Source organism: Triplophysa dalaica, chromosome 5 (genome assembly GCF_015846415.1).
Source record: "Triplophysa dalaica isolate WHDGS20190420 chromosome 5, ASM1584641v1, whole genome shotgun sequence".
In the NCBI taxonomy this organism is placed as follows: Eukaryota; Metazoa; Chordata; class Actinopteri; order Cypriniformes; family Nemacheilidae; genus Triplophysa; species Triplophysa dalaica.
In genome coordinates, this window is record NC_079546.1 from 6,502,354 (window position 1) to 6,528,084 (window position 25,731).

At 39.2% G+C, this 25,731-nt stretch overlaps 1 protein-coding gene across 1 annotated transcript in view; it reads right to left on the bottom strand.

The window, feature by feature from the left end:
• The window catches only part of LOC130420523 (plexin-B2-like), a 77,768-nt gene that overhangs the window by 27,308 nt on the left and 24,729 nt on the right, over nt 1–25,731 (bottom strand). Inside the window, 1 exon segment of the mRNA XM_056747836.1 lies at nt 11,393–11,455. The gene's annotated coding sequence lies outside the window, so the exon portion shown is untranslated.

The following is a 25,731-nucleotide window of genomic DNA, read 5'->3' on the forward strand; positions in this document are numbered from 1 at the left end:
TGTTTTGAAGATACCTATTGATGGAACAATACAGTGGGGTCCAAAGGTCTGGGCTCAAGGTGGTCTAATTTAGTGCTTTTTCTTTTCATTACACAAATTATTAAAAAACTGAGAATAAAATATTGCCTAAAGAAATTAATCACGAATCTGTAATCTAACAGCCCGCTTTTGCATTTAAGTCAGCTTTCACTTTGATATTTGACTTCATAAACGTGTCCCATGATCCATGTTACCTCAGGTCCATAAACCATAGCGAAATTAAAGTTCAGATTTTTCACCATACACGAACACACTGTTGTTGATGTAATTGTGATATATAATATCCTGAACTACATCCTTGCAGTGAATGAGAAGGACCCAGTGGATTCTGGGAGGCCAAACTACTTTTTGGAGGGCAAACATTCAGTGCGACACTCATCAATGTATTAAATGAATCACAATCAGTCAACGTATTTGGATTTTTGTCAAAGACATCCCATCACTAGACTAATTACAGAGGGCTTATAAAACCTCTATTATTTCCATAATAAATATATTCAAATAACCACAGCTGCAGGCATTTAAACTTCACAAATCCTCTATGGCTAACCCACTCTATGACCTACTTAATGAGAAAAGGCCCTTCATTCAAAAAATCCTACTAATGAATAGTACTGGGGTCAATTCTTACTCTCTGGTGCATGTCCACATTCCTTACTAAATCTATATCCCTCAACAGGCACCTATAGCATCTTACTGTTCATTGTCAGCCACAGTACAGTATATTACTGTATTGTGGTGAGTGTTTACCCTTAGATGAGTGATCTCTTAAAGCCTTATAAAGATGGGAAGTAGTGTACAGTCAGCCAGTCATTACTGCAATATATGGCCAAGGATTTGGTTACGGGGTATCATGCTGAAATGGTTTATTTTATATGAAAATGACTGTACATTACAGCCTGTGTATCACCTGGCTCCTTACCATACAAATGAGAGATGGACATATTGATTTGTGTAAAACAATCTGCAAGAAGACGCAAATTGGAACAAACACAGTACAAGAAAATGTTTGTGGGGTGTTCGAGAGTGTTACTACACAGCAGTCATTCTACAAATCCTACGCATGCCATGGCTGACCAATCAGAATCAAGTATTCCAGAGCTCAGTAATTATAATGGACGATCCACTATAAATAACACAACATACCACTCAAATAACCATCCATACACAAAACGTGTGTTTACAGCAGTGCAAAACATACACGCACATCTTCATCCGTCAACTGTACATATTCAGAGCTGTGATTTCTAAAGTGGATCATAATTAGACCAGCAAAACCACCCACAAGCACATTCACCGTGCCATTATAGAACCTCTATGAAGCCTTTTATCAATAAGCGACTCACATTCAGCGAGCGTGTTTGCGTGTGTATAAAACAAACACTGCATGATTGATGCGGAGCGGCGGTATTAATAAGAAGTTTGATGATTTATGGCCCGATAAAAGGTGAACGTACTGCATTATGAATCCAACAGCAATGACAGCATTTAGATGCTATTGACTTTCTTCAGGAGATGTGTGTGGGTGAGTAAGGTTTTGCCAACAATGGGTACGAATGTCACACAAGGATGAAAGACAAAACTGAAATAGATATAATACAGACTCCCTTAAGATTCGGGGAGGGATTTTAATTTATTTTTTGCATTCTCTCTCATGCATGCCCTGCAAAAACAGGTCTTCTACCTACAAAAAATCTTTCTTTGAGAGAAGGCAAACTATTATAAATAAGGAAACAAGGCTTTTGGCTTGGTGCCAAAAGTAGACTGATCTGAATAGTCTATATCTATTGATACGGTTCCTCATACAATTTCCACAATTACTGGAGAAACAGATATTAAAAAACTATATCGCTAAGGACTTTTTGTGGATATCATTGTTTGCACGCCAAGAAAATTATATTTGCCAACCCAACCTAACCCAAAGAGAATCCTGTTGACATAATTAGATCTGAAGCAAACATGATTTGAAACCGCGAGAATCCCCAAAATGTCCTCTCGCGAAAGACATATTCCATTCCATTAGTGAGGACACTTTCAAAAAGAGGGCCCTCAGAAGTACAAACCTCACACACACCCTCACCAAGACCCCTGAAACTGATTTAAGACACACACGCTCAGGATGACACATGAGTTTCATCATCCAGAGAGCACAGTGCTCTTTTCAATCTCCCAATGGGCACTTGTTCCGTCTCTTTCTATCTGTCCGTCTCGCCTTAACTCTCCCAGACTGAGTGACTATATCTTTCTGTTGTGTGTCTCAGCCATGCACCCTCCAGCACGCCTCTGAACCGAAGGCGAAACAACAAAGAGCCATAGGTTCTGAAATTAAAATTACTGTATCAAAGGGCATTTCATAATATCAAACTCTCATATAATCACTGGCAGAAAATTGTTTCTAGGTTGGCGCGCATGTCTGTAAGGGCTTTACTTTCATTCCTAGAGAAGCGTCGGAGAACATGTGGCCGTAACGTGGGTGTTTTTGTGAATGCGAGGTTATCAGCTATATTGAGTGTCACTTAACTCTGTCTGCATATTAATATCCACTTCTGTACATGCTTTCATTTTATGCACGAGTTCGATAAGCACCCATAAGCACGATTGAAGGTTGAAGAACTGGTCTGAGTTCTACTGTATGACAGATTAAACAATCAGACAAACTGACATATGTGTAACATGAATGCACAGTTGGATTGTATCTGTGTGTGTGTATTTATATAAGTGTACATCCAAAGATACAATAAAGATGGTATATGAAGAGGTTAAATGTTCCAAAACTCACCTAAAACCAAAGTTTGACCAAATGAGCAGAAAATCTTTCACACGCTTTGTTACAAAGAAAGGAGGGTAGTTAGATTTCCAGCTTGTGGATGAATCGACACAATTTAGAAAGCAAAACTAAAAAAAAATTCCAAAGCCAGCCTCACCGTTCTATCACAACTAAACATATACAAACAATGTGAAGAACCTACATTACACATTGTTTCAACGATAATATTAACTTCTGCCTTTAGCTGAAACTTTAAAATGGAAGAGACAAGTAGTTATTTCAGTCGAAGCCATTGTGCTGTTTAAGCTCGTGTGAGAAGGCTTCGCTAATGCTAGCTCATGTGACAACACAGGGGAAATTTCACTAATCTGTATTACAATAGACAGTTTATTGAAAATTCCTGAGAATGAGAGTGTTTCGTGTCAAGACAAATGTGGGATATCTGCGGCTCTTGAGGAGTATTTTTCTGGATGCTGCCTTGATCAGAGCATTTACTTTAATGTTTATAAAATACATAATTTACGAAAAAACTTGTTTAGAAAACGCTTGAAATTAAGATACCAAATAAATATATCAGGAACAAGCATAATTCATATAAATTAACATAATTATGTAATTATTTAGGCTTTGCGATTAAATTCTATTGTTGTTTGACTGGGAATATATGTTATTTAGTAAATTACTCTTCTAGCCAATTTAAACCCAAATTTTCTAATTCTTAAAGGGATAGTTCACCGAAAAAGGAACATTTTGTCATGAATAACTCGCCCTTAAGTTGTTACAAACCTGTTTTAGTTTCTTTGTTTGGTTGAACACATAGAAAGATACTTGGAAGAATGTTGGCAACTGAGATTTCTGGAGCATTTAATTTTTTTCCCCTATGGTAGGTCAATGGTGCCTCAAAAATCTCAGTTGCTAACATTTTTATGAACATCTTTGTTTGTGTTTAACAGAACAAAGACATGTACGCAGGTTTAGAACAACTTAAGCTTGAGTAAGTCATTACAGAATTTAAATTTTTGGGCGAACTATCACTTTAATGTTGGCAATTCCTGGCTATGAACCAATTCTTTGGTTTTACCAACTGAAAAAGCAAATTTCAAATTTGACCCATGCAAGTATGAGATAATAAGAGAGCAGTGTAAAAACAAATTTGAGAGAGAGAGAGAGAGAGGTTTACAGCTTCCTACTTTGGTCTCATGCAAGCAGCCCGAGCACTCTGTTGCTGATCCGTACCGCAGTCATAAGAAAGCAGGGCATTTGCAAGCTTGGCTGCCTGGAGCTCAGTACCGGCTGCCTCGGATTCTGTACTGGCCGCAATGCTTTGATAACTTCCTAATAGGCTGTTGAGAAACCAATTCTGCTTACAGGGAATAATGCAGAAATAACCAGACAGAAAGAAAGGGGGAAAGAAAGAGCGCAAGAAAAGAGAAAGACCCCATGATTCATTTCACCAGAGATTAAAGGGTAATGAGGGTAGTCAAGTTCATACTGGTGGCAGCGGCGATAACCATTAGAGTACAATTACCATCATCCAGTGCCATTTTGCTCAAGGAGGGAAGAGGGACAGTGGGCTCCCATTTAAAATTGGATGCAAAAAAAAAACTGTACAAAACCAAACAGATGTGTTCATATTTCCAAAATAAGTAGCTTCCTTTGAGCTCATTTTGTTCTTTTTGAAGTGGCCAACGGCACTGTGATTGGTTGGTTATTTTGTTAATAGGATAAAACCAATTTATTGTGTTTGCAAAAGACGTGCTAATCTGCGAATGGGTCAAATTAGTGGAAAATGAATGGACTAATTACAAAGAAATCAACTAATCTACTTGGAAAACACTTCCACCCCTGTGAATATCATTACACTTGCTGTATTTATTGAGCATTTGGTGACTAATGGTCCAAAAGTGAGGAGACGTAATAATAATTCATAATTAGACCAACAGCCAGAAGTGAAAAAAATAATTTCATGTTGCATGTACATTGTTATAATTATTAATATTTGAACCAATGTAAAAATGCCTGAAATGTATAAACATGAAGCTTGGATTGAACTTTGTTTTAATAAGTTAAAACAAAAATGCATTACTATCAGTTGCTCGTAAAGTAAAAAGTAATAGGGAAAAAAATCCCAAATTCCAATAAAGAGCTTTGGTATGTGGTGCACTTCCGATATGAGACGGCAAGGCAGGAATCTAAGAATATCAGTCCACGACCAAACACACACAAAGTCTAATCCTTGTGGTTTCTACACTCAATTACTGAGAAATCTGGGCTTTGACATCAAATCCCATCAGCAATGAGCGTATATATATTAAGGGTCTGCATCTGGCTTTGACCTGTGGGTGGACTTCATTGTCTCTGCCTTATATCACACACAATACGAAAAAAAATGAGTTTGGATTCAACTTATTAAAAGGCATAGAAAAAACTATGAATCCTAGACACGTGACCGAAACCACACACAAGAACATCAATGAATAAGAAACGGGTGCTGAGAGATGCTTTGCTTTAAGCAAAACTGAAGAGGCAGGCGATTTAACACACCCAGAGAGCAGTATAATTTTTTAATAAACAGTCAGCCAGTTGAAGTGATAGAGGTTATATTAGCTCACCCTTTCTCTTTTTCTTCCCTTATCTACTCCTATGAGAGATTTTACAATTTGGGGTTTTTGAATTTCCTATTGCAGCTCAGCGATATCTGTTAATGGGGATTTGAAGGTTTCACAAGGGCGGAAAAGTGGAGAAGAATGTGGAGTAGCCTAAGCCACACACGCGCAAAAATACAAAACGGATACAAATCCTATATATGCCCAATAAATACAAAACTTCTATTGCAAGATTTTCAGATATTGGTTATGAACACACACATTCACACATCTGTCAAAGCCCCACAATGATGACGAGTGAAATAACAACTCCTGAGTTAGCGCAAGCATCAGTCTTCCACTGGTTCAGCTCTCATGACCTCTTTTAATATATATTTCTGACGAAGCACTCCATCTCAGTCTCATTCCCGGCTATGAAAATCATCTCTAAAAACACATATCAAAAAGTGAAAGTGTTCTGGAAAGATAGTGAGATAAAGCCAAAGAACCGGTTGTTATCCTGCACTTTTAACTTTGCATGCTGTGGCAAAAAGGTAAAGGTTAAGATGCGTGTCTAAGATAGCTGGAGGAAGAGGATGGAAGAGGAAGGTGAATCAAAAGTCTTGTCATAGCTGAAACCCCTCGGTCGGCGGCTAGGGACACGGCCGTCTCGCAGCATCTGACAGCTAATTGTTCCTCTGAAACTTGCCAAAAGACACTGTCACAGCGAGGCAACACAAGCGTATGATTATCAAAATACCAAGTGACACAGTGAAAGGTCAACAGAATCGTTAGGTGTCATACCTGTCTGTGCTTGTCCTCTCTCTAGACAGACAGAGCTGAAGATGTGCGGTGAAGGCGGGGGGTTGTTTAAGACAAGCAGATGACAACCCCAAAAGCATGCCAACGCAAAAAAAACATTGACAATATTAGAAGTAAATTAAAATCTCATAGTTTTGAGTCTGTGTGAAAACAAGCTCGTATATTTCCTTTCAGAAGCCCTCTCTCACGACTTCTGACCTCAGCGCTCTCCATTTATCGACCAAGCTGTAGACGGACGAGAGGCTGTTTACTCACAGAGTCATGAGACCCTGTCAAGACCTTGTCATGCTTTATAAAATACATGTCAGTTGCACTTTATTTTACAGTACATGCACATGGTGTACATAGTGTGCCAACCCAACAAAACACTGGAAACTACATATACTTCATGGTTTTAGGTTAGGTGTAGGGTTCGTACCTAGCAATTACATGGCTACACTATAAGTACATAGTGCAGACATGTACAGGACTGTAAAATAAAGTGGTACTGATATGTTTTACATTTCCGTATATTCTCTGAAGAAAATGTGAGTTCGCTTGCAGGCCACTTGATGCTAAAGTGTTGCTATGTGGGTTGCTAAGATGATGCGAGTGGTTGGTACCCTGCTGATATCCAGTTGCTAGGGCATTCTGGGTGCTTGCCCACTGGCCCAAGTCAAACAGCCCAACCACATCTCTGTGATATTTTGTTCTCTAGACATGACTCAATGCAAATTTTTAGCTTGGTTTCTTACTCTATTTGAATCGCATTCCATGTATAAAGAACAAATGCAGTGATACGAGGTCACTTAACCCCAAAACTAAAAATTTCGTTTTTTACTTTCAAACATGTATGGCTTATTTCTTTCTGCAGAACACAAAGGACAATATTTTAAAGAATGTTAGCAATCGGTGCGGTACCCATGGACTTGCGTTGGATTTGTGTCCATACGATAGAAGTGAACGGGTACCACTGTTGTTCAGTTACCAACATTCTTCAGGTTTGAAATGAAGGTTGAATTTTCATTTTAAGATCAAACGTTTTTTTTTCAAATACTGAACCCCAGGCATGAACCATACAGTAGCTCAACTTAGCAAGCCAAGCACCACTACATTTACAACAAATGCGTCATGTTTTAAATGGTTAAAATTGGCAAATTTGTTGTGATAAATTCATGACGACTGAGGCAGATGGTCTGCCTGCTAGTCTAGCACAGCTAAGATGTTTTATCGAGTGAACGCACAGACAGATATCAGTGCTAATTCATTTACTCGTTCCTCCCACATTCACTTCTACATATCACATCTCTCTCGCTCCCTCTGGGTCACTTTACCCCTGCCAGGCATGAGAAGATTTTGATGCTCTGTCATTTGGTTCAAACTATGATTCAGGATCAACTCAAATACGTCTTAACAACGTTGAGCAAATTGGTATTTGAACCCAGATCAGCAACTAAAGAGTATTACTGTCTCAGATGTCAGGGCAAACAATTTCCCCTCCACACATGCACCATCGGGCTACAAAACGCAGTAAAACATTTCTTCTCTTCCACTGGCATGCTATGTCACGGCCCCTCCGCTATATCAGGGATTGTGGAATAAATTACAGCAATAGGGAATTCTGGGATAGATCGCAGCTATTACTGCAGCAAATATATCCATCAAACAAAGTCTTGAGAGAGAGAAAGACAAAAAAAGAAGACAGAGTTTCTTGTCTTCTTAACTTGCCCGGCAATTCATCACAACATGGCTGTTCAGCTAAGGCTTGCTCTTCAAAGATAACACCATCCAGGTCAGCCAGAAACCTGAAAGTACCATTTGACAACCAGCTAAATTTCATGACAACACTCATGGACCTACAACATCAGATGCTCAACGACATCTGCAAAAAACAGGCTTTTCCCCAGCCAGTCATTTGTGATTGTGTTCTTGTTGTCTCACTTTTACAATGAGTTAAATAGGATCAATAGAAAACGAAGTCTAGATCATTTCTACATAACAAAGGTGCAGCAATTTTAGTGCAGCGTGCTTTTGATAAAATAAAGGCAAATGTATTATAAAATAAAGGAAAATAAAGTCGAGGAACATGAGTCTTCCCTACACCATCTTCCTCTGGATCTATGGCTTGGCTTTAAGACCATTTCCCTTAAATCCGGCTCGTATTTTCCGTTCCCTACCGTCTGGTTTCCCCACTCTCACTGATTATAAACTGGGGGGAGGACAAGCGAGACTGCCCATAATTCTTCCCGAGCAGAAGTTCGATAATTTCAGGAAGGGGCTATATATCTAACGCCAATGCTTATTATTACACAAGGGCAGTAATTCTCCAAGCTCTTGATGTATAAGACCGCAGAGAGTTTTACTCTATCAGAGTCGCTTGGCCAAACTAAAGCTTCCCACCATGCAACTGGGCCACTGAAAACAAAGATGGAATGTTGGCAGAACTCGCAAGGTCCAAAATTAACTTTTTGCCATACCTGTCAATGGAGGGTGAATTTACCAGCCAATTGCCGACCATGAAATGGTATTTGTCATTATTTTTACAGAAATATATTTGGTCTCCATGACAACAGAATTATTTAGCGTTATATTTTTCATTCACATTTGTGACAAACAGCACAGGTCACTGGCACTCAAACTATAATATACGAGATGAGCCAGTTTCCCATCACGAAAATGTCACATCACGCCAAAGTTCATCTAGCAAATTATATATTTATATCTTAGTAGAAATAATTAGTAGAAGTAATTCAAATTGAAAGTAATATATCAAGCAATTACGCATATAAAATTAAAATTTTTTACTTACATTTTTGTATCGGTGGCTCAATGTGAGAAACATTACTTTGATTCAATAATAATCAGAATTGTTTTTACAATTCAACGTATCCCACGTAATCCCACACTACCTACAACCAAGCTATGAGCTATCAGCAAGTTTTATTTACCAAATGACAATATTTACTCGGGCTCGGGACATGCAAACTACAGGGGTACGTGACACTGCTCCAAGCATAATGTGTCAACCACAACACACTGTGTGTGGGTGTTTGACTTTAGGATTGAAGAGAGGCAACCACCCGAGCACTTAAGATAATTGCATGTAAATATATTATTACTTGCCCCTCTGGCCTCCCGAATCTCACCCAAAAACCAGCTTCCTGCTCCAACTTGCCTGAGTGGCATTTACACTCACGGGGCCCCTAAAGACCCATCGTTCAACATAGCTGCTTGAATAAACTATCAAAACTAATAATGACAAGACCTAAAGCAAACATCCCAAGGTTCGCAGAGAGGCTGTGGTTGTTTGACCTCTCTGTAAAAGGAGGAGAATAAACCGATTGGGCACTTACGCACGAATGCACACAGGAACACAAGTACACACACTCACTAAAATCGAGAGACTTCTGAGGCACTCCACAAATATAAAAGGTGAAAAAAAAAAATCGACCTTATGTTAAAAATACGTCATTTTCATCTCAGTAAAATGTTTAGGGGTAATAAATTGCCCACCATTTATTACAAAAATACATAAAACAGAAATTGAGCTGATATTTTAAATGTAGTATGTAAGATTAATGAGGTACATGCTCAAACACATTAAGAATTAATTTGACACCAAAATGCACCGAAGACTTCGTGTAAATAAACAAAATACAACATTACAACCTTCAGTTTTAATGAAGAAGAATTTGCTCATAACTAACTTATTACATCTACTTGTGATGAATTTCCTATCACATCAACACGGGTGCTTTGTTGCCAGAATCCCAAACAAACCAGATTTTCCGCCACAGGAAACATCCTGAAGCAGAGTGTTTGTGTCTCTGCGGAGGTGAGAGTTTATGTGGTGAATCCACAGCTATTAAGATCCAGTGGTGAAGCAGACAGCATTTACACGCGATATTACACACTTCCTGTGTGTAATCACTTTGTGCAAAACAAGCATGCACAAGTGCCTATTATCACAGAAAAATGACTGACAGAAGCTATTAATCAGTCACAGACTGAGGCAAAATCTGCTTTAAAGGCTCATGAAAAAGGCCACGCGATATCAAAACAACATTTACCAAGGTCTCACTCTCCCTTACTGTATGAAAAGCTACTGTTTTCTGTCTATAATAGGAGCTCGATGTTGAACGTTGCTTTTTAAAAGGGATAGTTCACCCACAATTCTCTTTTCATCTACTTAGGGGTTTGGAGAACAAATCTGTGGAAATGTCGAGTAATAAGAAAACTGTTCAATGAAAGTGAAAAGGGACTGAGGATTTCAGGCACTAACATTTTGATTGACATCATTTTGGGTTCAAATTCTCTTCTGAAAAAAATTAAATATAAATGCTAAAGATTTCCATTACAAATAACATGAACAATCAGCTGTGTACTATTAACACAATTACAAATTTCCCTTATGTAGTGTGTTTGCATTATTATTCTAGTAGGATTGAATGGTGTTCTATTGGTTTCCATCCACTAGACAACACCCTACTAATAAAACCCAACATATTACCAGTGGAGACCCAAAGAGACCATTACGGTTTCCATTAAAACCAATACAATTCTCATTACAACCACTAAATCCATTAAAATAGCTGTAGGGTCTAGAAGGTTTAATAAAGTAAGTCTTATTGGTTTGGAAAAACAAACTGGTGATATAATGATCATTTTATTTTTGGGTGAGCTCTTCGATAACAGTCCAAATAAATATTAGTTGTTGGATTCAGAAAAGTCAGAGTTGCTCGTAATCTGCCTCAAAATCAGCAATTCCTCAGCGCCTTATGAAATAGATCAGACTGCCTGAGGCTCCAATATAAATGCACTCAATAAGTTAAAGGTGGAAAGACAGAGTGTGTTTAGAGTCTTGAGAGCGTCTGTGTTTTTTCTCCTGGTTGCTAGGTCAGGTTTCATCTTTCAATGACCTTCTTTGTATAAAACGTATGGAGCCGATCCTTTAGCGTAGGACAACGGAGACCAAATCATCCAATAGCAGACGTGAGTCAACATCAGAAGATCAGGGAGCGGCCGCAGAGCTGTTTAAGACAATCCCGAGAGTAATTATCACGCTCAGATGCCTTCCTTTCATTTCTCTCTCTCGCTGAAAAACTGTTTATCCAATTAAATTACACCCCCTTCTCTTGGCTCCACCCTCCTCCCTCTCTATTGTAGAATGCAGTGTCATATGTTCTCATTCACCACTTACTTTCACTTTTCCACCTCTCTCTGCCCTCCGCCGCCTCTTCGTTTTCTTCAGATCCTTCGAGTTCTGCCGCAGACACACTATAAAATTGAAAAGAAAGGAGTTATTACAATGAAAAAGGACAGAGAGGCCCACACAAAGAACCTCAATCTGTGCATATTTCAATTCAGCACAAGTCACTCATTTAAAGCTAGTCGAATTGAATTAAATCTCGCTGTAGACAATTTTGCACCCAATTCAGTGGTTTAAATGCTTAATTTTCAGTGAAACCAATGAGTGAATGAAAAAATCCACAATTGAGTCTTAAATTGACCCCGGGCTATTATTTTAAAGACCCCATGAAATCAAAATGGGAGTTTTACTCCATGTCTATTACCTTTCAAACCATCTATGCAACTGTAGTCTGAAAAAATTAGCTTTTAGTTTTAGCTGACCTTGACAAGTAAAATTTACAATCACTAGCAATGGATCCAGTAAAATAGCAATGACTTATCTAGCACTATGCAGATTTTTGTCCAATAAAAATGCTTTCTAGACTTAGAATGTCATGATATCAATTACATAATAGGGTCAGTGAAAGAAAAATTATATACAACGTAATGTCTCGGAGTGGGCCTGTGTTTGTCTGCATCTGCGTCACCCTCTGTATCTGCTGTGTTTGGGTGTGCGTGTGAATTTGTGTATGTGTGGGAGGAATCACAGGGACACAGAACTTTGGTTGGTCATGGCCTGTTTTTTAAAGTTGTGGGTGTAAACAAAGGAACAACAAAGGTCTTCAGATACAGGCGGGTTAAAACCTGTGCCAAAATAGACTATGACTATTAGTGAGACTAATAAAACATTCAGCGATAATATGGCTGTAAATTAGAAACATCCGAAATGCTGATTCCAAAGGTACTGTATTGGATAAGTTTAAAGTTGATCCTCAAATTAAACAAACATAACATGCTCAATTTGGTACCAGAGAACATATAAGATAAAATTACAACACTGGTATTTGAAATTTACACTATTTATCTCCATGATGAACATAAACATTGCACTGTTGCTTATTTTAGTCTATGAGCTGTAAACGCAAGTTGTTTATTTATTTGCCACGTTTTTGTCATTTATTACATGTAATCTACTTGAATTAACACCTTAATTATTTGTATAATTGCGCACATATGAGAGAGAGAGAGGGGTTTATAGAGGAAAAAGATTATGGTTGTAAACTGCAGACATGCTTTATTTGTGCTAACGTCACCGATGAAGAACTCCTGAAGAGCTTTAAACACACGGACACGCACACACTCTCTCCCTGCATCAGTGGAGGGGCATTTATCCATGTCTGCATATACACCTGACTCTCTTCTTTAAGAGCACTCGTTCTTCTTAAATACTGGAAAGTATAGTGCAAGTTGCCTAATTTTCCTGACTAATTACTGTAAAGTAGTGAAACACTATTCCATGGTGTGTAATAGGTTTACTATTGTTGACCCCACATCACACATAGAATGCAAGTAACATCTTGTATTTTATTTTCTAACTAAGCTTTGTGTCTAGAATGTAGTTACATGCAGTAATCACTCATGTTATCAACATCCTGGAAATAGATGACGGAGAGAAAAATTACAACAACATTGTGGGATACATTATTCTGTACAATGTGATCTGTATACTGCCCTTTTTGCAATGGCGGTATATCCGTCTGCTATTCTACACACAGCTTGAGATTTTTCACAAAGTCCCATTAGAATAGGTGTGTGCTCACATTTTTATGTGTTTCACATATGGACAGCTGCGCTGATAATTTCAGATGCTCTGTGTCAGGGGTCAAAGGGATTTGGGTGTGGGCAGAGAAGCGGGCTCGAAACATCATGCTTCATTTCACTGCCGTCCCAACATGCACTTCTACCTTGTTTTCATTTTGCGAGCGTTTACTTTGCCAGTCTCCATAACTTGGCTCCGTTTTGGACTCACCGATGAGAAGCAGATGTTTGGAGTCGTGTTCCTGAATTCTGATCTCCCTCTGTCGCGGACTCTCTCAGTCACACCACATACATGCACACGCAGATTTATGGCCAAATCATTTCTGTCCGTTCAGCTAATCAGGACGATCTGATCCGTGCGTGCAGACGAACGCACAAGGGCACGAATAACACAAAATGCATAGTACTCAACAAAACAACTTTGCTCAGAAAATAGAGTTTTCCATAAACACACACAGGTATGAGAAAACTGCCTCCGTCAGGAACAAAGGCAGTCTGAAATCAGCTTTACGGGGCAAGTTGTCCAAAACATTCAGAATTCTGGAGGGTGATGTGATATGCCAGAACCCAAACGTCCTTAAAAACATTTTCCAGTAGGCAGAGGGCTGTTTCAGTAATCTTTCCCGCAGCTTGACTCGGTCTGCTCTTGGTGCACAACAAAACAGTGTTCCAAAACAGTGAAAACCCACCGAAAACTGGCAATAGCTTCAAAACTGCAGTTACCACTCATTAAAACACACACACACATACACGAACACCACAACCACACAACTGTGATCGGCAGATGAAAGAGACATTGAGGTCGGAAGTTAAAAACAAGTTTTGTTTCGCCGACTTTCCATTGGCTCACCCGTATGCCGTCATCCAAAAATCAATCCATCCAGAACCGAAGAACGGATAAAAGACGATAAGGAATTTGTGTTGGAAAAGCGTGAAGTTGATGTTGGAGGAAATCGCAAGCCAAAATGGGCTCACAGACTAGGATAAGAACCAAAGAAGTTTAGGGCTGGTAGTAATGTTGAGAAATACATCCATCCATGCAGATTAACATAAAAAAGACGACACACATGCTCAAGTCTGTTTGGAAGCCACCACGGAACCACAAACTGACCTTTATGACCAAGAACACACACACAGAGTAAGTCTGCAAACAATTGTGGACCACCACATCGCTCTTATTAAACACACACACAAAAAACAGCCTCAAGAAGTACAGATGGAGCCACATCCATTTGTGATCTCACTAAAACACAGAGAAACAAAAGATGAAAAAATGTGGGAGACAGAGACAAGGGCAGGACAGGACAGCAGAAGGTAATGGGTTGGGCAAAGGTCCTGTTACATTTGACACCGTCAACACAATTACTGCAATAACACCTGAGGCCACGGCTGACACTCCCGCATGCTTGAGCTTCAGACCCTCACATTAACAGATTCCAGACATTCTTCCTATCAGGACTTTGACCTTTCCTAACTGAACTCTGATCTGTCAGGGTATACGGTTTCCCCTTTTCATATCGGCACCCGGCCCTTTTTCACAAACTTGAATACCTAAATGCCACGTTTAAGTCATCAACAAACAAATATGCGTATTTAATTACATATTTAATAAATTCGCTGAGCAGCAGTTCTAGATGTTCACTGAACCTTTTCTTTGTTGGGAACAGAACGGCAAGATTGCGCAAAAGCAGATCGGAAAGTTCAAGAACACAATAGTCTATGGAAGTGAACAGTGCCTGCATACCTTCATTCAGCCGCATGTTTCCAGTCACAGTTAGTTCTGGTATCCAGCTCGCAGGCATTGAAACCCCAAGCCCGACATGCACACACACACACACACACACACAGTGTGATAAATGTGATTTTAACTAGAACAAGACTACATGAAGCTACCGCATGTTTTTACAGGTGTATGTATGTTGGCAGAGAAACACAAAGACGCTGTTGACCAGACAAGACCGAACGTACCAAACAAAGTAATTGCATCCAAAAAACAATCTAATAAAATTGATAAATAAAACTAATCAAGAATAAACAACATTCATCTAAACAATGTTGTGTAAACAAGATTTTATTTAAGCAAATTTGAAAGATATTACAATATCCATACCGGTCTATTAAAATTTACTTTTTTTTTTTCAAAATGAAACAAATTGTGTCTATTTTGTGTAAAAAGGATGTGACGATAACCACATAACTGCAGAAATGACATGCCGACCGTGATGTCGAGGTCATCACCACACTTTTTTAGCCTTTTTATCCTGGTGAAAATTACAGGAGTGCATAAGGTGTGTGATATGAAATACAAACACAATAATCATCGTTTATCATTTACTGTCTTCCGTCCTATGTTCAAGGCCTGTACAAAAAAAGAAAAACTTCCTGCGCAAGGGACAGGCAGACTCCATTAAACACACTGGGGATTTATTTTGCGAGTGTGTCTAATTATTATTTATTAAATGCAAGATTTATGCTTAAAACAAGAACATGTTTGTGAAATGCGTAGATATCTTTAGTGAAATAAATGAAACATTTTACAGACATTTTACAAACAAACACTGATATAATAACCAGTGTTTTTCATGACATGATCCAATGGATATGACATGTGTATCTGAATATGCAATGGTACAGCTCCCATGGCCAAATCAGCCCACCATCCCCTGGTTCCCATATGCCACCAGTAAACTTTACCATACCAAGTCAAGCCATCAGAGAGAGAGAGAGGGAGCGATAAAGAGAGAGATGGAGAAAGAGACTGTGTCTATGTGTGTGAAACAGACTGGGCCAGACTCCAGTGTCGCCCGCTTTCTCACACACCCACTGTAGAGCTCAAGGCAGGATAGAGCTGGCAGCATCGCTCTGGAACCTGCTCCCATGGCAACAAGAACTCGGAACCCAGCGCCTGAGCATGAGACGACACGGTTTAACACGAGAGGACAACGACCCAGAGATCTGGACTGGAGCGCGGAGAGCTGGCTCAGTTAAACCTGAACAGCAAATTCTCCTTTTTAATATCACTCGTGTGAATGCAAGTATAAGGCATACTGGCGTGTGTGTGTGTGAGTTCAGAGAGTAATTCCGAAAATAAAACGCCTGATGGTTCCACTGAAATGCTTGACAGGACAGAAAGCAATTTAATTTCATACGAGACAGAAAGCAACACAACAAATTGAAAAAAAGAGGAGTTGATAAGAAACCGGAGCAGTCTGTGAATTTGACAGAAGGAAGAATCATAGGTCTGTATAAAACCATTTCACTATCCATTTCTCATGAAATACAGGCTGACAGCGTTTCACACGGGTAGACCGGGTGAGGTAAGTCTGCTTTTGTTTAAAAGGTGACACCCGGCCACGGCTCACAGCACACGCTAACCACCGACCCGGCAACGCTGTCATGCAGCGGCACACCGCATACTATCTGTTAAACATGTGCTCCCCGGACCTCGCCTGTATAAAAACAAAATACTATCCTAACAACCACTTATCCTTAGTATAAGGTGGGTAAACAAATAAAATCAGCTGATTTATGATGTAATGTATTTTTTGAAAAAATTCTAAAGTTTTTTTTTTGAAAACCAGAAAAAATATTAAAAGAACGTTACAAAGCTTTAAAGAGCATATAGCAACTGGCGTTGCAGGCAACGAGATATTCTTCATGTAAACATCATGAGACTATGAATATTCTTCATGTAAAACATCATACAATTTTGCAACTAAATAATGAATCAATAGGATAACTTCAGTTTTCGCTTGCACCATTCCTTCAGGTGTGGCATTTCAATTTCATTGGAACGACTAGTTTTAAAATCCTGTTTGCATTACACACATTCAAGCCTTGCCAGGTATGCAGTTTCGAGCAACGCTCAAAATCCGTTTCATCAGCAGGTCCTCAATCTAGCTCCGAAATGAGCTGGACCAAAGTCATTTGTGGAACTGATTTGTGAAACTTGAGCGGCCTGTTTTTGACTACCAGCTAAAATAAACCAGCAATCGGAAGCAGGTCTTTAACCTTGTTTACTTGCACACTAATAGAACGTTTGACTGGATGTTTTTAGGGCTTGTCAATCGGTTAACTTGAAAAATTCAACATTTGCGGTTAAGTGGTTTGGCATGTTTCTCATGCACATAAGAGGCAGCTTAAAAGAGTGTAATGGTTTCTAAATAGAATAATGATCATCCAAACGATCTCTGTTCAAATTATTATTTCTTAATCAAGTACTTTCTTTGTGTTTGGTTGGTCAATTGGTTTCTATTTCTGTAGTGTAACCCAAAGTCATTGAGAGAGTCAGTCAAGTCAACTCTATAGATTCCAATGGAGCAGTTTTTCACAGCAATAGAGGTTTATGGAGCTGCTCAATAGTTCCCGAAAGTTGCTAGCAATACACTGAGCTGAAGCAAAACAGACCGATTGAGGTTCAATTTTAACCCATTTAAAGACGCAAATCGTTTAAAGAATAAAAATGAAGAATTAAAAGAAAAAAACATAACTTCCCGGAATAATGTTTAGCAAACTTCACGAATCACGTGGAAATTTTTATCTTACGTTTTTGCTTTAACCCTGCTCACGGTGAAATCTCATTGGTCCAAAAATCCAGCTTTACATAGTCATGAAACTGTTAGCATTTGTCTGAACTAATTTAGCTTGTGACAGCGATACGATCTAATTAGTTTTAAACACAAACTTGCTTTGACATTTTTAGAGATGTATTCCTGTTGCTTTACACATTTAAGCAGGTCCAAATGTATGTAACCAGTTTCATATTTCCTGAAACATCAAAGCTTTAAAAATATTTCAAGTCTACTTTGCTGCATGAATTTCCCCAAGGCATTTCAACTCTCTCGAGTTAAACTGCTGTTTATAGAGCAGTTTTGTAGTATAAGATCCCGTCTCAATCAGAACTCCTCCAGTATAATACGTCTAGACACAGTTTGCTATCTAAAACGATCTCGGCATTGAAACAATTATGGATCAAAATTCCTAGCACATCACAGGGCTGGACATACAGTACGGGACCCTTGACCCAGTAATCTTCGCTTGCAAAATCTGATCTGCGTCTGAGCAGATATGTAAACAAATTAGGGTGGCCATGAGAACATTTATGAAGGCCGTTTGGTTTTACATTTAAAACAGACTGTGAGATGAGCCAATTTCAACAAGTCATCAAGAAAATATAAACACATCAATGTACAAAAAAAAATGACATTAAGTTATACAAACGTTGACTTTTTAGTTTTCAAAATATATATGTGACAAAGCTATTTTGCAGTTCTTAAAGAAACAGTACAAGAATTATACAGAGATTTAAGGGAGTACCTCAGCCACCCTGTCACTTTTATAACAGGAGCTGCAACAATTTAGCACGTATCATATTGTAAAGTAAAGCCAAAAGGGTGTGAAACAACACAAACGAAACAGTACACATACATGAAATAATCTTCATGTTTGGGCAAACTAATCCTTTTATCTCTTTGCCGTTTCACCATATCTCTGCACGACTTTCCACCAATGTCTGCTGCACACGGCCATATGCTGTAGAAACACGCATGTACACACACTCACAGATGGCCAATGTACAACAGAGGGGTTTGGCACCCTTTCCACACAAACTATGTTCTCTTCCATCTGCCGGAAAAAATAGGTTTACAGGTGGCACCATTACCTCGCCAACACTATTTTATATCCTGTTTGGTGAACGATCATGTCCGGTTTGTTGCCCTCCGAGACATTCTGTACTAACATGAGCCATCTTGTGGACCAAACAGAAGCCTTCATTATAATCATCATTTACACAGAACAGCTGGGAAATCTGTCTGGATATGTTTGTTCGGAGGTGCTGTAAACCTGTGATATTTACAGAGAACGTTCAAACCCAGGGTCTCTTTTCGTTGACAAACAGAACAAAGCACACAGAGAATAAACCATCTTATATATAGAAACGGGTTTCACTGAGAATACAGTATTGGAGGCCAGAACTGAACCACACTTTTGTACCCAGATATATATGACTAAACTATGAAAATCAAAAATATCTAAATATGAAAATAGGGGTATTGGTCACATGCATCATCATTTGAAACAGAGATTTAAAGGTATAGTGTACAGCACAATTATTTTGGTTCTAAAAAAAATAACACCAATTCTTCCTTCTTACTTCGATCTAAATACTAGCAAAGTCATCCCACTGATCTACATTGCATTGAAGTTCTTTATGGCCCATGTACTGAGTGCTTGAATTAGTCTAGCTGGAGGAAAAGCCTCGGGCAGCTGAATACAGAATAAAGCTGAATTCCTTCTAGGAGGACCAACCCTCTGTGCCCCACATTAACTGACCTGGTTTTTGTGAGTTTGGACGGCAAAACTAAGCCTTGGTGTTCCTCAGAGACATTCTCCGAGTTTATTGGCCCAGACTGCAACAGAATAAGCTTGGCCTAACTCTATTTTGAGGCCAGACACTGAAGAGTCTGGCCAAGTGGAAGGTACCGCCTTTAAAAGGAAACATCACCTGGTCATATTTCCAGTCCCAAGGGGCAAATTCATGCAGCACATTTGAATTGAACGAGGCGCGGCGAGAAGATGTGGGACCTGACAGAAAGCAATCCAACAGCCTAGGGGCTTCAAATGGGTTCAACAGACACTCACAAAAAAGAAATACCCTTTAAGAGAAAGTGTGTTCCTCGCGCACGATTCACAAAGATGAAATAATGCTCGTCTCCGTTTTCAGCCTGGAGTGCAGCTCTCAACTGAGACCAAGAATTTGATTTGGAAGTGGATTTAAAAGCATTTTGGATGTTGTTCTGGAGACATCTTGTGTCAATTCAGACATTTCACACGACAGGTGTGACCTCGGGCTGAGAGGAAGCAACGTTTAGTTCACATCCTGTAATGTGTTTCTTAAATAATCCAACTTCAATTTAAAGTGTGACGACTTGTTTCCTGGAGAGATGCATGATCTCAAGTATAATTACTAAGACTATGAGAAATCGGATGTACAACGTTTATTTTGAGGTGCATTTTTGTATTAAATCACACTGCTGCTGCTATGAAGGGATGTGAATCCTTGTAGCAGAATAAAATCTATACACAGATTTTTCTAATTCATGTATAATTCATTGGTTAAAACATATTCCATCTTGTTTGTCTACTGTTCATAAACTTCTGTATTCTGTGAGCTTTCAAAACAAAACTGACCAACTTGAAACGGACACAATTTGACACAAATACTGCTAACATGCAAAAAGTAATCAAATCAGGTTTACCTAATTCTGAACCATAAACTTTCATTCCTTATACTGACGTACTTGAGTCATATGATGTGCTAATGTGTAAGCTCCACATTATATGCACAAACACATATCCCAATGCACACATCCAACCACGTTAGCAAGGGCTTATGCTCTGCTGGGCATGAGACAGACTCTTATGCCAAAGTCACCAACACACACACAGGGATATTCACACATACCTTGACACAGTAAAAGAGCGAGACAATAAAAAAGGGTGAGAAAGACAGGCAGACAGAGAGAGCGAGCGAGGTGGAGGCCAGGTTTAGAAAGAATGGAAAATGAATGGAGAAAAAATCAACATTTGATCAGTGGCCAATGTCACAATACTGAGGCCTCTCTTTTTGGCAGGTCTATAGAGGAAAGGAGAGCCAAGGAGCGGAGAATTTCTCTGATGAAAAATGAGTCTAGATGGGGACACACAAATCCTCTCTTTGTGTGGTTGAGTCAATTATTTTGCCTCGGGTGATGAGCCTTAAACCACTTTTGTAAGCATACACACAAATGTGAATATGCTTTTAACCCCAATGTATTACTGGAAGAGTTTGAAATTACTGGAAGAGTTTGAAATTATTAAATAATAATTTAAAACACACATCCACGTTGAAGGATTTTAAGGTAAAAAAGAATTGTCATGATGTGAAAAATTACAAGTGGAAATATTTCAGTATTTCAAGTCATTCATCACATAAGTGACTAATCTTGTTTAAACTGGAGCAGGAAAGATGCTTTTTGGAACCATTTCCAATCATTTTGGGATAAAATGGATCATTTGTGCACAAATGTGTTGAGTTTAGACTTTTACTATCCACAATGTATTAAAACCTGCACACATTTATGATTTCCAAACTACAAAGATGACAATTCATACCTAGAGGAAAAAATCTGAGATTCATGAGTAAACAAAGCCCATAAAAAGATGTTCTCCAATTTTTACAACAATTTGACGTTCTGAATTTTAATTTGGCATGAAAGTGCATTTAAGCCACTAAACTACAAAATAGAGAAAACCAATGGGTTGAGACATTTGCATATTTTCAAGAGAGCTATAGAGATTGCCTTCGTAAGTTGACAGTCAGGACTGTCATGCAAGACCGACCACAGCGGTCGGACCTCAACCCAATTAAATCTAACTTTACTTTCATATATCAAACACAGAAGAAATTGAGTGAGGGATAGACGGAGAGTGAGAGAGCACCCAAGCTTATAACAATATCAAAGTGGCCCAGTTGACAGTCTAAGTTGTGAGAGCTACAAGCCAATGTATAAGTATGACCCTTACGTTGCTCTTCCATCCCCATATCCTTACTTTTCAATAACCAGTGGTTCTCAGACTGTTGTATTAGCAATGATGTGCAAGACTGGGCAGACAGGTGAGTCTCTGATTTGACATCAAATCAACCGCAGCGTCAACACAAGTCAGCCCTGTCCTACCCACAATTCTCTTTAGAGCTCACAGCTAGTTTGTGTGTGGCCCTCGAGACCATGTCTCAAAATCAATAGGTCAATGTTTTGGTGAGCTGAAGCCTGCTCAGGAGCAGGAAACAACCTGTCATACCTGCGAGTACAAGAAGCAGAGAAACGATCTGCAGAATGTTACCTTTACCCCAACATGCAGTGGGGGAGAGAAAGAGAGAGAAATGAGTCCCAGATGGGTCTTAAAACACTATACAAGTTAGACATCATGTTGTCTACTCAAGTACACAACCGATCAGTCAATTACTCACTGATTTTTCATTACAATAACATTAAAATTTGTTTATTTAAAATGTGTCTCGGGACCCCATTTTTTATCCGTTCAGCTGCAGTCCAGCTGTTTTGGAAGGGAAGAACACTTATGAATCACGCACCATCCTTTAATCCGCTCCAAACACAGCGTTCAGAACAGAGAAACAACTCGATATCATTGTGAACAACATTTACAGAAATTGCTGCCTGTTGAACAGTTTGGTACTGCCAAAAATCTCATTGCCGCCAATCGCAAAATAATAATGTCAACATCGTTTTGCTCTCTTGCAGCCATTTTTACATGTCTGGCATGTTTTGGAAGACTGCCATGATTTTGGCTACCAATAACAGTGTGGTATTCCCAAACCAGTTAACACATTTTAACTCCATTCGGGGCATTCTGCATTTTTATGCCAAATCAGTTTATAACATGCAAAGTCTTCCAATTCTTTCTGGGCCTACTTTCAGATCAGAGATCGGTTCAATTAGTTCAGTATCTGAAACAGAGAGTAGAGAAAAGCAGATCAGGGGGTCACATTGAACAAAGCATGGATTAAAAGTGAGTGTAGTGTACTTTGGAGTTCACCTATTCTCATCTCAATGCATTGCTATGTGGTAATGCACGACTGTCCAGCACATTTCAATTACATTAAAAATTGTTTAAAAAAGATGCCCGAAACTGGAAGGCCAGTCTGCTAGTACAAGGAATAGATCGAGTAAAGAGGAAGACGAAAGATAGACATTAAAGGAAGGGGGAGAGAGTGCTGGGGGTTGAGGTTACACATCTGGTTGTGGTTCAGGATGTCTGAGATTCCTCTGTGGTCTGTATGAGGTCTTAATGCCAAGTGGGGGAAGGACGAGAAGATGGGTCTACAAAGCCTGAGCACTTTGAAACTTTAAGCATCTCTAATAGCCTGTCCACTTTAATCTTATTCAGTCCGTGGTGGCCTTTCACCCACACAGAGATGGCGTTTTTCTCAACGAAAACGGAGCTTTTAGAAAACGGCGTTTTCACGTTGTAGTGTGGATGAGGAAAACGGTGGGGGTTAAAAAGGATCACACATTTTTCGTCATGTGACGCTGTTGTTTCGGCTGCTCTCCTGTTTGATAGCATTAATTTCATCCTCTACTTTCTAACGATTGGACAATGGGAAAAAAGGCGCATGATGTCAAGCACTTTTCTGCTCAAAGTTTTCTGCGCAAAGCTGCAGGCACTCAAGAGAGCTCCGCCAACAATGCGAGGTGCAGTGGGGGGCAAAAACGCAAGGCGCCCGGTGCGCATAGGCAGCACGCAAAACACACAGTCAACTGGAAACAATTCAAAACGAAAAATCAGTTTTCAAATGAAAATGCACTAGGGTTGACAGCATATAAGTCTCATTTCTGAATCAAGACATAACACCAATATGGTTATTGGGAATGTTCTATTATCCTTATCCATCTAACTCTGATATCTTCATGGTCTGCTTGAACCCGGCTGTTGGAAAATCCGATTTGTATAGACATGGTTACTGAGTGATTCTATCACACCAGTGTCACGTTACTCCACAAAGTGTTTTTGAACACTTTTCCATAGCTATTGTTGCGTTTCTCCTTTTCCCATTAACTTTCAATGTATATACATTGGTATAAACATTTTTACTTGTTCCAAACGGAGACACTAGCTCCAATTATTTTTAATTTCTGTATTACTTTAATTTCTGTCTAACTTCTAACAAAATTTTGCATTACTGGACAACTACATTATCCTGAACCTGGAACTTTTCCAAAAAATGTAACACTGTGAAAAAGCATGAATAGCAACATGGAAAAGTATGGACTGGTTCCTGAAAGACAGTGACCCAAAAAGAGTCTTCCCCGCTGTGCAGAGATCTGAGATGCAACCAAATTTAAAAACATCAAATGGGGTCTTTTCTCTGCCAAAAATTGTTTTAAGTGTTCAGCTGGGAGGGAAATCGTACAAACGGCAAAAAGTGCCTTCCTCAAAGAGCAAGAATTTAATCACAAAGAATAACAACCGGTCCTTACTTCCGAAAGCAGCCCGTCCAGTTCCAACATGTTGCATGGTTTGTATTTTCACACACAATACGAGGTTGTTCAAACAAGTCCATCTATTCATATAGTTGTTTTATTGGCACCGGGGTGAACCGCGCAAACGCTTAAACAGTTCTATCTTGGCTTCGTTCTTGACTGTTCAACTCCCCGCCTGTTATCTCAGAGGGGCCCGCAATGTCAAAGAAAAAACGAAAAGCGCAGCTGCCACGGCACCCAACAGCTCTATCTATGGCCAATTTTTTATGAGGCAAAATTGAAATAGGGAGATATTCATCTTTATTACAATGTGCCAGATCAGTGGATGATTTGAGACATGGGGTAATGTAATGAACCTGTCTGTGTTGCTGTCATTTCCAGGCCGGCTGAGGGTAGTCATTACCCCGAGCTGTCAAACGCTGCCTCTCTCATTCACCTGACTCATAATGGAGCTTTTTTCATTGCCTAAATGAATACAAATGTCTTCCTTTGAATGCCTTGGACATCCACCTGACAGACAGGTGTACATGGGCGGAGAACAATTTGCTTCCCAAAGCGTGAAAATGTGCATGCTAGCTTGCGTACGTTAAATGAGTGCGTGTTCGTAGACAGGGCCGTGGGTGTGTGATCGTATGTAGGTGTGTGTAGATGAAACAGTTCCAAATGACACATTCTCAACAGACAGCTGCTTGTGGAGGTGTATCCATTGTGTGTCTGCTTTTAATATCAGCTCTCCGTCGTCCTATTGAGTCCAAGTGCATGTGAAATCTCAGAGTTGTATGGCAGCTGTGGTGTTAAGTAGTAGGCTTGTTAAACCAGCTCCTCCTTCGCTCTGGAGATTCTGTGACTGAACTGTTCAGATTAATCCAAAAGTTGTGCAACATGGTTGTGAACTCCCTTCCATCCCTACAGGCCATGGATAATGCAGACAGTAATTAACCAGTCATTAATCAGATTAAAGCAGGTAAGTGACACAATGTACATCGTCACACTGCTAAACATAAATTTCAATAAGACTTTGTAAACTGTAATCATTTCTACTATGTACAGGATTAACTGAATGGTTCGTCCAAGAACAAAAGTTCAATGTTTCCTTACCCTCATTTTATTCCGAACCTGTAAGACTTTCTACTGAAAAACACAAAAGAAGATATTTGATAGAATGTCGGTTACCAAAAACCGTTGGTACCCATTGACTTCTTCTGTACAGACACAAAACCAATGCAAGTCAATTGGGGCCAACATTTTATTATTCAACATTCTTAAAAATATCTTCCTTTGTGTTCTGCAGAAAAAGAAAATCATACAGGTTCGAAATGACGAGAGGGTGAGTAGACCGAATTTACCATTTTTGGGTGAACCATCCCTTTAAATGTATAAAAATGATAAATATGTATATTAAAACTTGACATGTGCATCTTATTTTCAGCATGTTTATCAAATGCATATTGATTCTTGTAGCGAATTAAATATGCGCTGTAGCAAAAGCTTGACAGATGTTATGAATCTGCACGTGGTAATTACACAACATCACCCCGGATAATGTCAC